The sequence below is a fragment of the Microtus oregoni genome, unplaced genomic scaffold (assembly GCF_018167655.1).
Source record: "Microtus oregoni isolate MIOR12 unplaced genomic scaffold, Mior012 000050F_003, whole genome shotgun sequence".
Classification (NCBI taxonomy): Eukaryota; Metazoa; Chordata; class Mammalia; order Rodentia; family Cricetidae; genus Microtus; species Microtus oregoni.
In genome coordinates this window covers 1,515,957-1,527,598 of record NW_024543227.1, presented here as the reverse complement: position 1 = coordinate 1,527,598, position 11,642 = coordinate 1,515,957, and positions in this window count along the sequence as shown.

The following is an 11,642-nucleotide window of genomic DNA, read 5'->3' as shown; positions in this document are numbered from 1 at the left end:
ATTTCTTGTGAGTGGGCACAAATATCCACAGGGGAATTTCCTTTTGTAAGAAGCAGCTATAGAATGAGATGGTGGCGCATGCAGACAGGCTACCACCATAATAAATTCCTAATGCACTGAAGTAAGTTAACTATGTACGCCACCGTTGGGGAGCTGGAGAGATAGATGGTCCATGGCGAGAAAAATAATCTGTTAAAATTGGAGGCAAGTGGCTGGGCAGTGGTGGCGCACACCTTTAATCCCAACACTCGGGAGGTAGAGGCAGGTGGATCTCTGTGAGCTCAAGGCCAGCCTGGTCTACAAGAGCTAGTTCCAGGAGGGCTCCAAAACTACAGAGACACCCCGTCTCAACCCCACCCTCCAGTGGAGGCAGGTAACATCTGATGATTCATGTCAGAATGGCAGGATCACAAGCCGTCTAGACAGTTGGTCTATAGCCATGAGAACTGGGGTGGCTGTCGGGGATTCAAGGATCCATGCATTCGGGGTAACAGAAAAATCAGTACGCTCTGGTTGGTGGCATCTTCTGGACATAATAGGAAAGCTTTTGAGAAATTACATTTCCAGTGATTATCTCTCAAATGAGCCGAGGGATTTTTACAGAATTGCAATCCTTCACATACTATATGGTACATAGAAGGACCTTACCCTAACCCTAACCTTAACCCTTGGGGAGCTGAGGCAGTAGATGGTTCATTGGTTAGGAGCGATACTTGCTTCCCCAGAGGACCTGAGTTCAAATCCCAGCACCGATGACAGGAAGCTCAAACCATGTGCAACTCCAGCCTCCGGGATCCAACACTGCTGGACACTGACATTCACATACATAGCCCTCCTCCCCAGGATTAAAGTAAATCTAAAGGCAAAGACAACCAATGAAAATTGGGAAAAGTTTTTCCCTGTCCTGTTATATTTTGAGGAAAAGTTTTGTTTCTGTTCATTAACAACAACAACAAAAAAAGCATTTAAAAAATTTTGAAAGATGCCATTTCATGGTGATAAAATAATCTGTTAAAAATGGAGTCAGGAGACATCTCCTGATCCATGTGGGAACAGCAGGACTGTTTCCTATCACATACCCCAATCCAGAGCCCCTGCACATACAAACTCACTGTCTCTATTACGCTCCCACACTACTGGTGGGGATTTTCCACTGTAAACATAGTGAGGCCTGCTACCACATAGCTCAGGGAAGTCCATGAATTCCAGAGCTTTCTGACATTTTTTAGAGGGCTGGACTCCAAGCCCGCCTGTCACCTGGTGTGGAAGGAATACTGAAGGTTCCTGCCACGTTTTCCCCCTGTTTTTTCTTAATCTCATCTGCTGCTTCCTCTTGTGGAGGTTGTGTGGCAAGAGAGGCTGCTCATCTCAGCAACTGGGAGGACCAGACTCTTCCCATTTCTGCGGCCACCTGGACACTTACCTCACCCTGCAAGAGCAGGGATGGAAGGAACATTGTGAAACACCGCCTCAGGGTCAGGGTTCCCGAAGGAAAGGCTCTAGGGAAACTGGGAACATGGTCACCTCTGCCCTGAGCAGTGTGGACAGCGGGAGAAGAGGGACTGCTTCCTTAAGCAGTAGAAAAATTCATAGCTTTAACAAGAATTTATTGTATATATTTATTGTGGTGGTATGTAGCGTGTTCAAGATCAGAGGACAATTTACAGGAGTTGGCTCTTTTCTTCCACCAAGTAGCTTCCAGGCCTCAAACTCGTTGGGCTGGGCTGTAAGCACCTTTGCCTGGTGAGCCAACAGATGGGCCAAGAATTCCACAGTCTTGGTTCTTCCGTGTGCATGTACCAACCCTGCCATAAAAGAATGCATGTATGTTTCCAATTGGCCAAAATATGCAAGTCACCCAATTTTAGTAGATGTTGTCTATATTCTTCTAGTGTTAGAAAGTAGAATTGCTTTTTATTTTCTCTAATTTCCATGTGTGTGCAATAGTTTACATTGATGCCCCAACATATGTCTTGGGGTAATTCTGGACTTCATACTCTAGAAGGGAAAGCTTAATGACTGAGATGTCTCTATGCTACACCCATTTAAATGGAAAATGTGACAGAAGAAAAGCCCATACATTGCTGGAGGAGAAATTCCATGTACTCCCTATGTAGAAAAACAAATGCTGCCTTGGAAACCAAGGAAAATTTGGCCCATCCTTCCCACAGTCTTCGCTATCAGGCCCCACTCTTCTCCTGGCTATATCTCCCTTACAGAGGGGAGGGAGAATAAACCTTGTGTGGTGTCTGTCTTGGAAGTTATCCTCGGTGCGGAGTAGATTTTTTTCTGATTCTGCTTCCATTTGATAGTGCAGTTAACATGTATGGATGATCTATAAGAAAGCAATTTGTTTAAGGAGGTCATTGAGGTTACACCAAGCACGTGACTTCCCTTTCCCACACTGTGGGCCTAGAACCAGAGCCACAGGACTCAGAGAGGAAGAGGAACCACATCTTCAAAGACAAAGACAGGCAGAGGGTCCAGTCTGAGCATGTCACTCTCCTGATTTCAGGAAATGCTCACCACAGGTTTCTCACATAGCAGTCACCTCCTCTCAGCTCTCCCCGTGGGTAGTCTGTGAGCAAAAAGACACTCTTCTCCATTGCTGGAGAGAATGCAACTGTTCTCCAAGCCTATGGATGGATCTTATGCTAGTGAAAACCACAAGCGTGCATTCTGGGACCAGGGGTCTTTCTTCTAAGGATCCATCCCAAAGAACACGGAAGGGGACACAAAGAATCTGACAGAGCAACAATGTAGAACTCCAAGAGCAGAACTATGAAAAACATCTGTGGGAAGGAAAGAGGGACAGCATGATCTCAGGTGTATCTACCACTCAAATGACTAGGTACGCATGTGCTTAGCCAGGTATGATGGTATGCATCTGTGATGCCAACAGGCTGATGGTAAAGACAAGAGAATAGTCGTTTTGAGGCTATCCTGAGCTACATAGTGAGCTCAAGTTTTACCTGACTTATATACTGAGATTCTATCTCAAAACAAACAAAATAATTTTTAAGAAGGCAACATGAAGTCCATGATTATAATTATAGAGTGATCTCCAGGATATATTGTGAATACACAACACAAGGTGAAGAAATGAGGCCAGGGTTATCTGCCTAATGTTTTCCTCAGTTACATGCGGCACATGGAGGTTTATAAATTATATAACCCTATTTAAAATAAATAAAGTCAGCTTTAACAAACAAAATTTAATCATAATTATAAGTGTCACCTTCAGCACTGCTCAGATTTCCAGTGGCCAACAGCCACAGACAGCTAGAGCTTCCTGGGCTGGGCAGTGCAGATGCAGAGCATTTTCATCAATTCAGAAAGGTGCATTGGGAACAGAGAGTGCACACCTTTATTGTGAGTGGGAGAATTGATAAAATATGTATGCTTGTGCTTTGAAACACTGGATAGTTGAGCGCCCCCCAAGAAAAGAAAATGATCTCCTATAGAGTGCCCTGGAAGAAACCAGGACAGAGGCTGACATTTATGCTCTCGAAGATGCAGAAGTACTCATTCCATGCACTGATTCCAATCAACTACTTATCACCAACAACTCCATTGCTCAGATTGAGTACACTAAAAAAACTGCCCCCTCAAAGATGCCTGGGGAAAATGGCTGATTCCAGATTTGGGGCCAGGAATGCAACAGAAAAGTGCACAGTGACCTATCGCATCAGGAAGAATTTGGAAAAGACTAAAAAGTCCGTGTTAAAATGGAGATCTTCACTTGAGTGCAGCAAGTCAGACTTATCAGGGAGATGTGGAATATTTTCTCTTACAGACCGAATTAAAGACCAGATGTGATAGTAGTAGCCAAACCTACTATTTTATAATATATATGAATTTAATTGGAGTTACCTGACGAAAGGGATGATGCTTCTCCCAGAAGCCATGGATTATTAAAAAGCCCAGTGCCAAGTGTGGAACACCCCCTCCAGCTGTTGGTCAGGGCTGTTCCAGTGATCCCCCAAAACAATGCAGGTATTGTTTTGATCTTGTTTCCTATTGTCATTGCTCTTGATTCCTATTGCTTAAGACACCACACACGTTGGCCACAGGGTATGGAGAAATCAAGTTGACACTGACCAGAAACCTTCCTTCCTATTACCTAGTTTTCCTATTACCAGAAGATACTACCAGGCTATTGAGTGGAGGAAAGTTGTCAATGTTCTTATTCCTCTGTGAACTACAATAATGGCCAACATGGCAAGATATACCCATGGGTCAACAGTGGCATGAATATCACAGAGGTAACCAAGTAACTTTATGTTTCAATTTAAGGCCCACTCCACAGGAGGAAACACTTGCCTAGTACTATAAATCTGATCATGATCCCATGGTTGGCGAGTTCAGAGGTCCCAGAGGTGAAACTACAACCACCACCACCACCACCACTACCACCACCACCACCACAACTAACACCATCACCACCACTAACACCACCACCACCATCACCACCACCACCATTACCACTAACACCACCACCATTACCAACACCACCATTAGCACCACCACCATCACCACCACCACCATTACCACCACCATCACTACCACCACAACCACCACCACCATCATCACCACCACCACCACTAATACCACCACCAAAATCATCACCACCACCATCATCACCACCACCACCACCACCACTAACACCACCACCAAAATTACCACCACCACCACCACTAACACCACCACCATTACCACCACCACCACCATTACCACCACCATCACCACCACCACCACCATCACCACCATCACCACCACCACCACCACCACCACCACCACCACCACCACCATCACCACCACCACCATCACCACCAGCACCACCACCACCACCACTAACACCACCACCATTACCACCACCATCACCACCACCACCACCACCACCACCACCACCACCACCACCACCACTAACACCATCACCACCACTAACACCACCACAACCACCACCATCACCACCACCACCAATACCACCACCACTATCACTACTACTACCTTTACCACTAGTGCCATTACTACTACTCCTCTGGGAGGTGAACATTGTATGACACTTCCAGGTGTCACTAAGGTGAGCAAGTATTGCTGGAGAGATGAGAGAAGCTTCTTCATCAACTGATGTGTGTCATTAAATCACCAAGTTTCACGATAAGGGTCATTGGGTTTCCAAACCATCCAGGGAATGTCTCAAAAATACAAGAAACAACTGTTATCAGAAAACAGCACCACTATGTGGACATGGAGCCAGAAAAGCCCAGGAATTTTTGCCCCGCCTCTTCCCCATAAGCCCCATGCACAGTCACTGCCCTGCCAACAGCAGCCATGGCCAAAGGTCCCACTCTCTACACACTGCAGCTGCATGGCTCCTGTTGATCATAATGGCTGTTCCAACCCACTCTCGCAACAGTTTCTACTCAGTTCATTCTACACACAATAACATAACAACAACAAGAGTGAAATTGTGACTCTCTCCAAATCTTCCTTTCATAGTCATAATACAACTGAAAGACTATGAGAGTCATCTACCCTTTCCACCTCACACCGACATGACTACACTGTCCGCCAGCCTCTAGGCTTGTCCTCTGCTCGTAGACCAAATGAGGTCCATGTGGACAAGCCCACCAACAAGGCTTGTATATCCCTTCTTCTTCTTGTCAATCAGGACTCGAGTCAAATGCTACCTGATGAAACCGACCTTTGGGGGGAACCCCACCTACAACAATCCCCATCACAGCCATTTTATGTCCACCTTGAGTTCTTTAAAGCACAAATAACATATGGAGTTGCTGCAATTACTGCTATCCTCTACTTACTGACAATTTAGCCATCTAACTCTGCTAGTCTTCTCAGTGCAGGAACCCGGTGCTCACAAAAGAGGCCACTATGTGAATATCTGGATAAACATACATGAAGGAATTGATTTATCTATTTGCTATGCCATGTAACACACTGGTATTTATGGGATTAACAAGAGGACATTGTATGGAATTAAGCAGTCTGTGATCCATATCCTGAAAGACAGAATGTAAAACCCACTAGCAATACTTTTTTTTAAATTTTTTAATTTATTTATTTATTAAAGATTTCTGTCTCTTCCCCGCCACCGCCTCCCATATCCCTCCCCCTCCCCCAATTAAGTCCCCCCCTCAGCCCGAAAAGCAATCAGGGTTCCCTGTCCTGTGGGAAGTCCAAGGAACCCCACCTCCATCCAGGTCTAGTAAGTTGAGCATCCAAACTGCCTAGGCTCCCACAAAGTCAGCGTGTGCAGTAGGATCAGAAACCCATTGCCATTGTTCTTGAGTTCTCAGTAGTCCTCATTGTCTGCTATGTTCAGAGAGTCCGGTTTTATCCCAGGCTTTTCCAGACCCAGGCCAGCTGGCCTTGGTGAGTTCTCAGTAGAACATCCCCTTTGTCTCAGTGTATGGGTGCACCCCTTGCGGTCCTGAGTTCCTTGCTCGTGCTCTCTCTCCTTCTGCTCCTGATTTGGACCTTGAGATTTATGTCCGGTGCTCCAATGTGGGTCTCTGTCTCTGTCTCCTTTCATCGCCTGCTGAAGGTTAATATTCAGGAGGATGCCTATATGTTTTTCTTTGGGTTCTCCTTATTTAGCTTCTCTAGTATCACTCATTATAGGCTCAATGTCCTTGGTTTAAGGCTAGAAACCAAATATGAGTGAGTACATCCCATGTTCCTCTTTTTGGGTCTGGCTTACCCCACTCAGGATAGTGTTTTCTATTTCCATCCATTTGTATGCAAAATTCAAGAAGTCCTTGGTTCTTACTGCTGAGTAGTACTCTAATATGTATATATTCCATACTTTCTTCATCCATTCTTCCATTGAAGGGCATCTAGGTTGTTTCCAGGTTCTGGCTATCACAAACAATGCTGCTATGAACATCGTAGAGCATATGCTTTTGTTGTATGATAAGGCCTCTCTTGGGTATATTCCCAAGAGTGGTATTGCTGGGTCCAGGGGTAAGTTGATCCCGAATTTCCTGAGAAACCACCATACTGCTTTCCAAAGTGGTTGCACAAGTTTGCATTCCCACCAGCAATGGATGAGTGTACCCCTTTCTCCACAACCTCTCCAACAAAGGCTATCATTGGTGTTTTTTATTTTACCCATTCTGACAGGTGTAAGATGGTATCTTAAAGTTGTCTTGATTTGCATTTCCCTGATCACTAAGGAAGTTGAGCATGACCTTAAGTGTCTTTTGGCCATTTGAAGTTCTTCTGTTGAGAATTCTCTGTTCAGCTCAATGCCCCATTTTATAATTGGGTTGGTTAGCCTTTTACGGTCTAGTTTCTTGAGATCTTTATATATTTTGGAGATCAGACCTTTGTCAGTTGCGGGGTTGGTGAAGATCTTCTCCCAGTTAGTGGGTTGCCTTTGTGTCTTAGCGACAGTGTCCTTTGCTTTACAGAAGCTTCTCAGTCTGGACAGCCATCAGAAAGAAGTGGCTATGCCACACCCCACTTCTCAGGTATTGATTCAGTGTCTGTTGTGGACCCAGATATCTAACATTTTAATAAGCATGATTTAGTGTCTGTCGTGGACACAGATATCTACCATTTTAATAAGCACTCCCTGCAAATGTGATGCAGTAATGCATGGCCCTTTCGGGGAAATGGTCTGATGGGGATGGCGTCCATTTCAGTCCGGGTCATTTAAAGGAACCCATGCAGACTTCTGTCATCTGGGGAGTCTATGAATGTCATTGTTCTACAGTGTGCTGCACTATGCTGCTACCTGCTCAACAGGATGTGTTCCTACAAGGCATCACAGACCAGCTACTGGTCACACGGATGGGAAGAGAAAAGGAAATGACTGACCTGGTGAGTCCCACATGATCTTGTCACTCTTGCTCAGGTAACAGGCTGACCAGACCACACCACACTTGGTTCTTCTCCAGGAGTTGGTTCTGCATGGAAAGTTCACTGTTTTCTCCCCTGCTCTACTAGAAGGCAGAGAAGGAGGAGAGAAATCTCATGGAGAGAGGAGGAAGGCAGATGAGAATGCTCATGCACTCTACTGTAGTGAATATAGGGATGGAGTAGTCTATCTGCATCCAGTCAAGTCAAAGATGTGCAGTGACATCTTCCTCTTCTTTGTTGATCTCACAGACCCTTCCTATACAGACACACACACACACACACACACACACACACACACACACACACACACACACACACAAACACACACACACTCACACACTGGTGGCACTGATGACTCACATACTGGAAACAAGGGCTCATGTCAGCTTCTTGTCAACCTTCTGTGTGTACTCTCTAAAGTCTTGTTGTTCTTCTCATAGAAGAGACCTGACATTGACAACCTTGAAAAGGAACAAACTTGGAGGATGAACACCTGACTCCCAAACTCCTTATAAACATAGAGAAATGAAGACAGTGTGCCTCATTGGTAATTACAATAAGACAGAAAAGAATATGAAGGGGACAGAAGAGTCACACACGTGTGAGGGGACACCTTTAGCAAAGACACAAAGACACTTCAGTGAAGCAGGCATATGCTGGTCACCGAGTTTTTCTGGGACTGTTGGTGGTTATAGGAGGTACAGCCCAGCATCGTGATCAGCTGCCTAAGGATAACCCTGTTCCTTTGATGACCATGACCTTGGTAAAGCTGGATCTATGATTAGGCTGCAGAAAAGAATTTCAGGAAAAGCCAGAATGAAGCAAACTTGTGAGCTTATTCATGCTATGGAAGAAGCTCACATAGTATAGGGATGGCTCAGGAATGAAGGCCTGAGTGAGGACTAGAGAGACTTGAGATTAGGGTGTGTGAGGAGGGCAGGAGAGTGAGAAATGTGAAGATTTTTATGGTTCTCAGAGTTACATTGTTACATTATTACATTGTTTGAAAATTACATGCTTTGAGTCTTTGAAATGGTTCTGTTTTTCCACTTGAAGAAAATATACAATAGGTTATTAAAAGTAAAAAATAATAATGCTTTTAAATGTTCTTATCCCTTTTTAAAAAAAATTAGTAAATTAAATTGTAAGGTGAATATGTGATTCTGCAAACATTCTGGTCCTAAGTAAGCATAATTAATTAATTTTTTTAATGTTTTTCACAAGGAAGTCTGTGCACCATCTGAGTGAATACCTATTGCTCACAGAGGACACCAGAGTTTGAGATCTCTCAGAACTGGAGTACAGACAGTTGTGAATCATCAGGTAGGTGCTGGGTATCAACCCTGGATCCTCTGGAAGACATCCAGTGATATTAAAGAATGAACCCTATCCTCGGACCCTAGTTTATTTGCTGTAATTTTTAAACACTATTTGGGATGTCTTTAGTACTACTTGCATTATATCTGTGGGTAATTTCGACTCTATCAGTTGGGTGGAGGCTTCTTGAATGTCAGTTAGAAAAATGTAAAAATGATCACAGGGCCGGGCAGTGTTGGCTCACGCCTTTAATCCCAACACTTGGGAGGCAGAGGCTGGCAGATCTCTGTGAGTTCGAAGCCAGCCTGGTCTACAAGAGCTAGTTCCAGAACAGGAACTAAAAAGCTATGAAGAAACCCTGTCTCGAAAATCCAAAAAAAAAAAAAAAAATGATCACAGGGTGAGGGGCTGTGTATTCCCCTCTCATATCCCCTTCAATGCCCTGTTTTTCTGTCTTATTATGGGACAAGTGGGCATCCTCATGGACAAATATAAATATAGACAAGTTGTTTATCACTGGATACAAAAGTCAACCAAAATTAACAAATGATCTACATAGGACTAGAGAGACATCTCCGAGGTTAAGAGTGCCTTTGGCTATTGCAGAGGACCTGACTTCAGCTTACAGTACCCATATGGTGGCCCAGAGATACCTATAACTCCAGATCCAGGGGAGCTGACAGTCTTTTCTGGTCTCAGCAAGCATCTGCATTCAAATGTGCATATGGCACACACAAACATATAGGCAGATACCCAGTAAATAGTGAAAGCAAATCTAAAAGGTAATTAATCCAAAATTCAACCTAAGCATGAATCTTGTAACAGAAAGCAATTGAAAGAATTATAGACAAAATTCATAGATATAACAAACCCCTTTTATGAAAAGAAGAACTGGACTGTTAGGACTTCCATAAAGTGAAAAATGTACACTGTGATATAAAAGATATTTTCCCTGCCTGGGAAAAAATGAATGTAGGAAATTGTGTATTAGATGACAGCCTTATTGTTTCCAGAATACAGAAAGCCTAAAAAAGAGTCACTAAGAAAATACACAATTCATGAAATAAAAGTTGTCCAGAAGGGTGAGTAGATGCTCCACTAAGCGGAACATACAGCATCAACATCCTTAACACTTAGGGAAGAGAGACAGGTGACTCTAGGGGACTCTTGACACCCCCACAAAATATTCAGAAATAATAATATGAAGACCTGGCAAGGTTGTGGGGGATGAAACTATCATACTGACTGCTGGTAGCCATGGGAAATAGGACAATAACTTGGAAAAATATTTCTCAGTTTCTTGATATGTTAATTGTCATTTGACCAAAGCTGTAACAACTTTCCTGATGGAGCAGAGCTGTTACTTTGAGGAAAGCTTTCCCTGAAGCAGATCTGTAAGCTGCTAAGCTTATACTGACTTTGTGGTATTCCTTGCATCTGGACGGCCAGGATCCCTTTACATTTGAGCTGAAATGTTTACACTACACATATATGTTTTTAATTGTACTCATTGTCTGGCAGAAAGACATCTCCACTCTGCCTTATGGCATCCAGGTCCAGAAGGTGCTAGCCAATCACAGACCAGCCAGAGTCCTCAAAGCCTGGTCTGGCTGGTAGACAACCAGAGGCCTGCCCAGAGCTACAAGGCTTCCATTACAATGAGCAAAATGTGTGGTGGAGAAACAGGAGAGAAAGAGTAGCGGGATGGTTCATGTGCTGTGAAAAGAGGGGGAATAGAAGGTGGTAAGGAACAGGCTGAGGGGGTGGTCTTCTTGTCATTCATGGTCATGGGGTCATCAGGACCGAGGTTGCTACCAAAGGTCATTTCTGGGTCTCTGGTCTTATTGCAGCTTGGGTCTATGTTAACATCCATGGTCCACGCTGCCACCAAAGGTCACACAGGAGCCTGGAGTCTGGGCTGTGTCCTCTGGCCTTGTTGGGATCTGAGCGCTGTGTTGCCATTGGAGTGACAATGATCTGAGAGACCCGAGCTGCCAACCTGGGCCATGGTGTTGTCCATGCCTGAGCTGCTGACCAGGGCCATATCTGTGACCCAGCAGTAGCCAGGGTCTTTGTCTTCCTGACTCCTGTTACCAATGAAGGCCATGCGGATGCCTGAGGTGTGGGCCACCACCTGAGGCCACGTTGGTGTCCAAAGGCTTTGCTGCAGCTGGTGCCATCCTGATCTGTGTGGTCTGTGAAACCACCCGGGAAATGGTGACATCAAGGACGAGTTGCTGCCAGGATCATGTTGGGTCTATGGTCCTACCAGAGCTAGGGTATGTGCTGATGTTTGTGGCCCATGTTACTACAGGGGGCCTTAAGAGCCATGAATGATGATATCCAAGGGCCAGAGTGAGCTGGTTCTGCGCTTTGGTGGACATTGTGTCAAGAGCTGGCCCTGACTTTCACAGGAGAGCTAGTCCCACACCTCACCA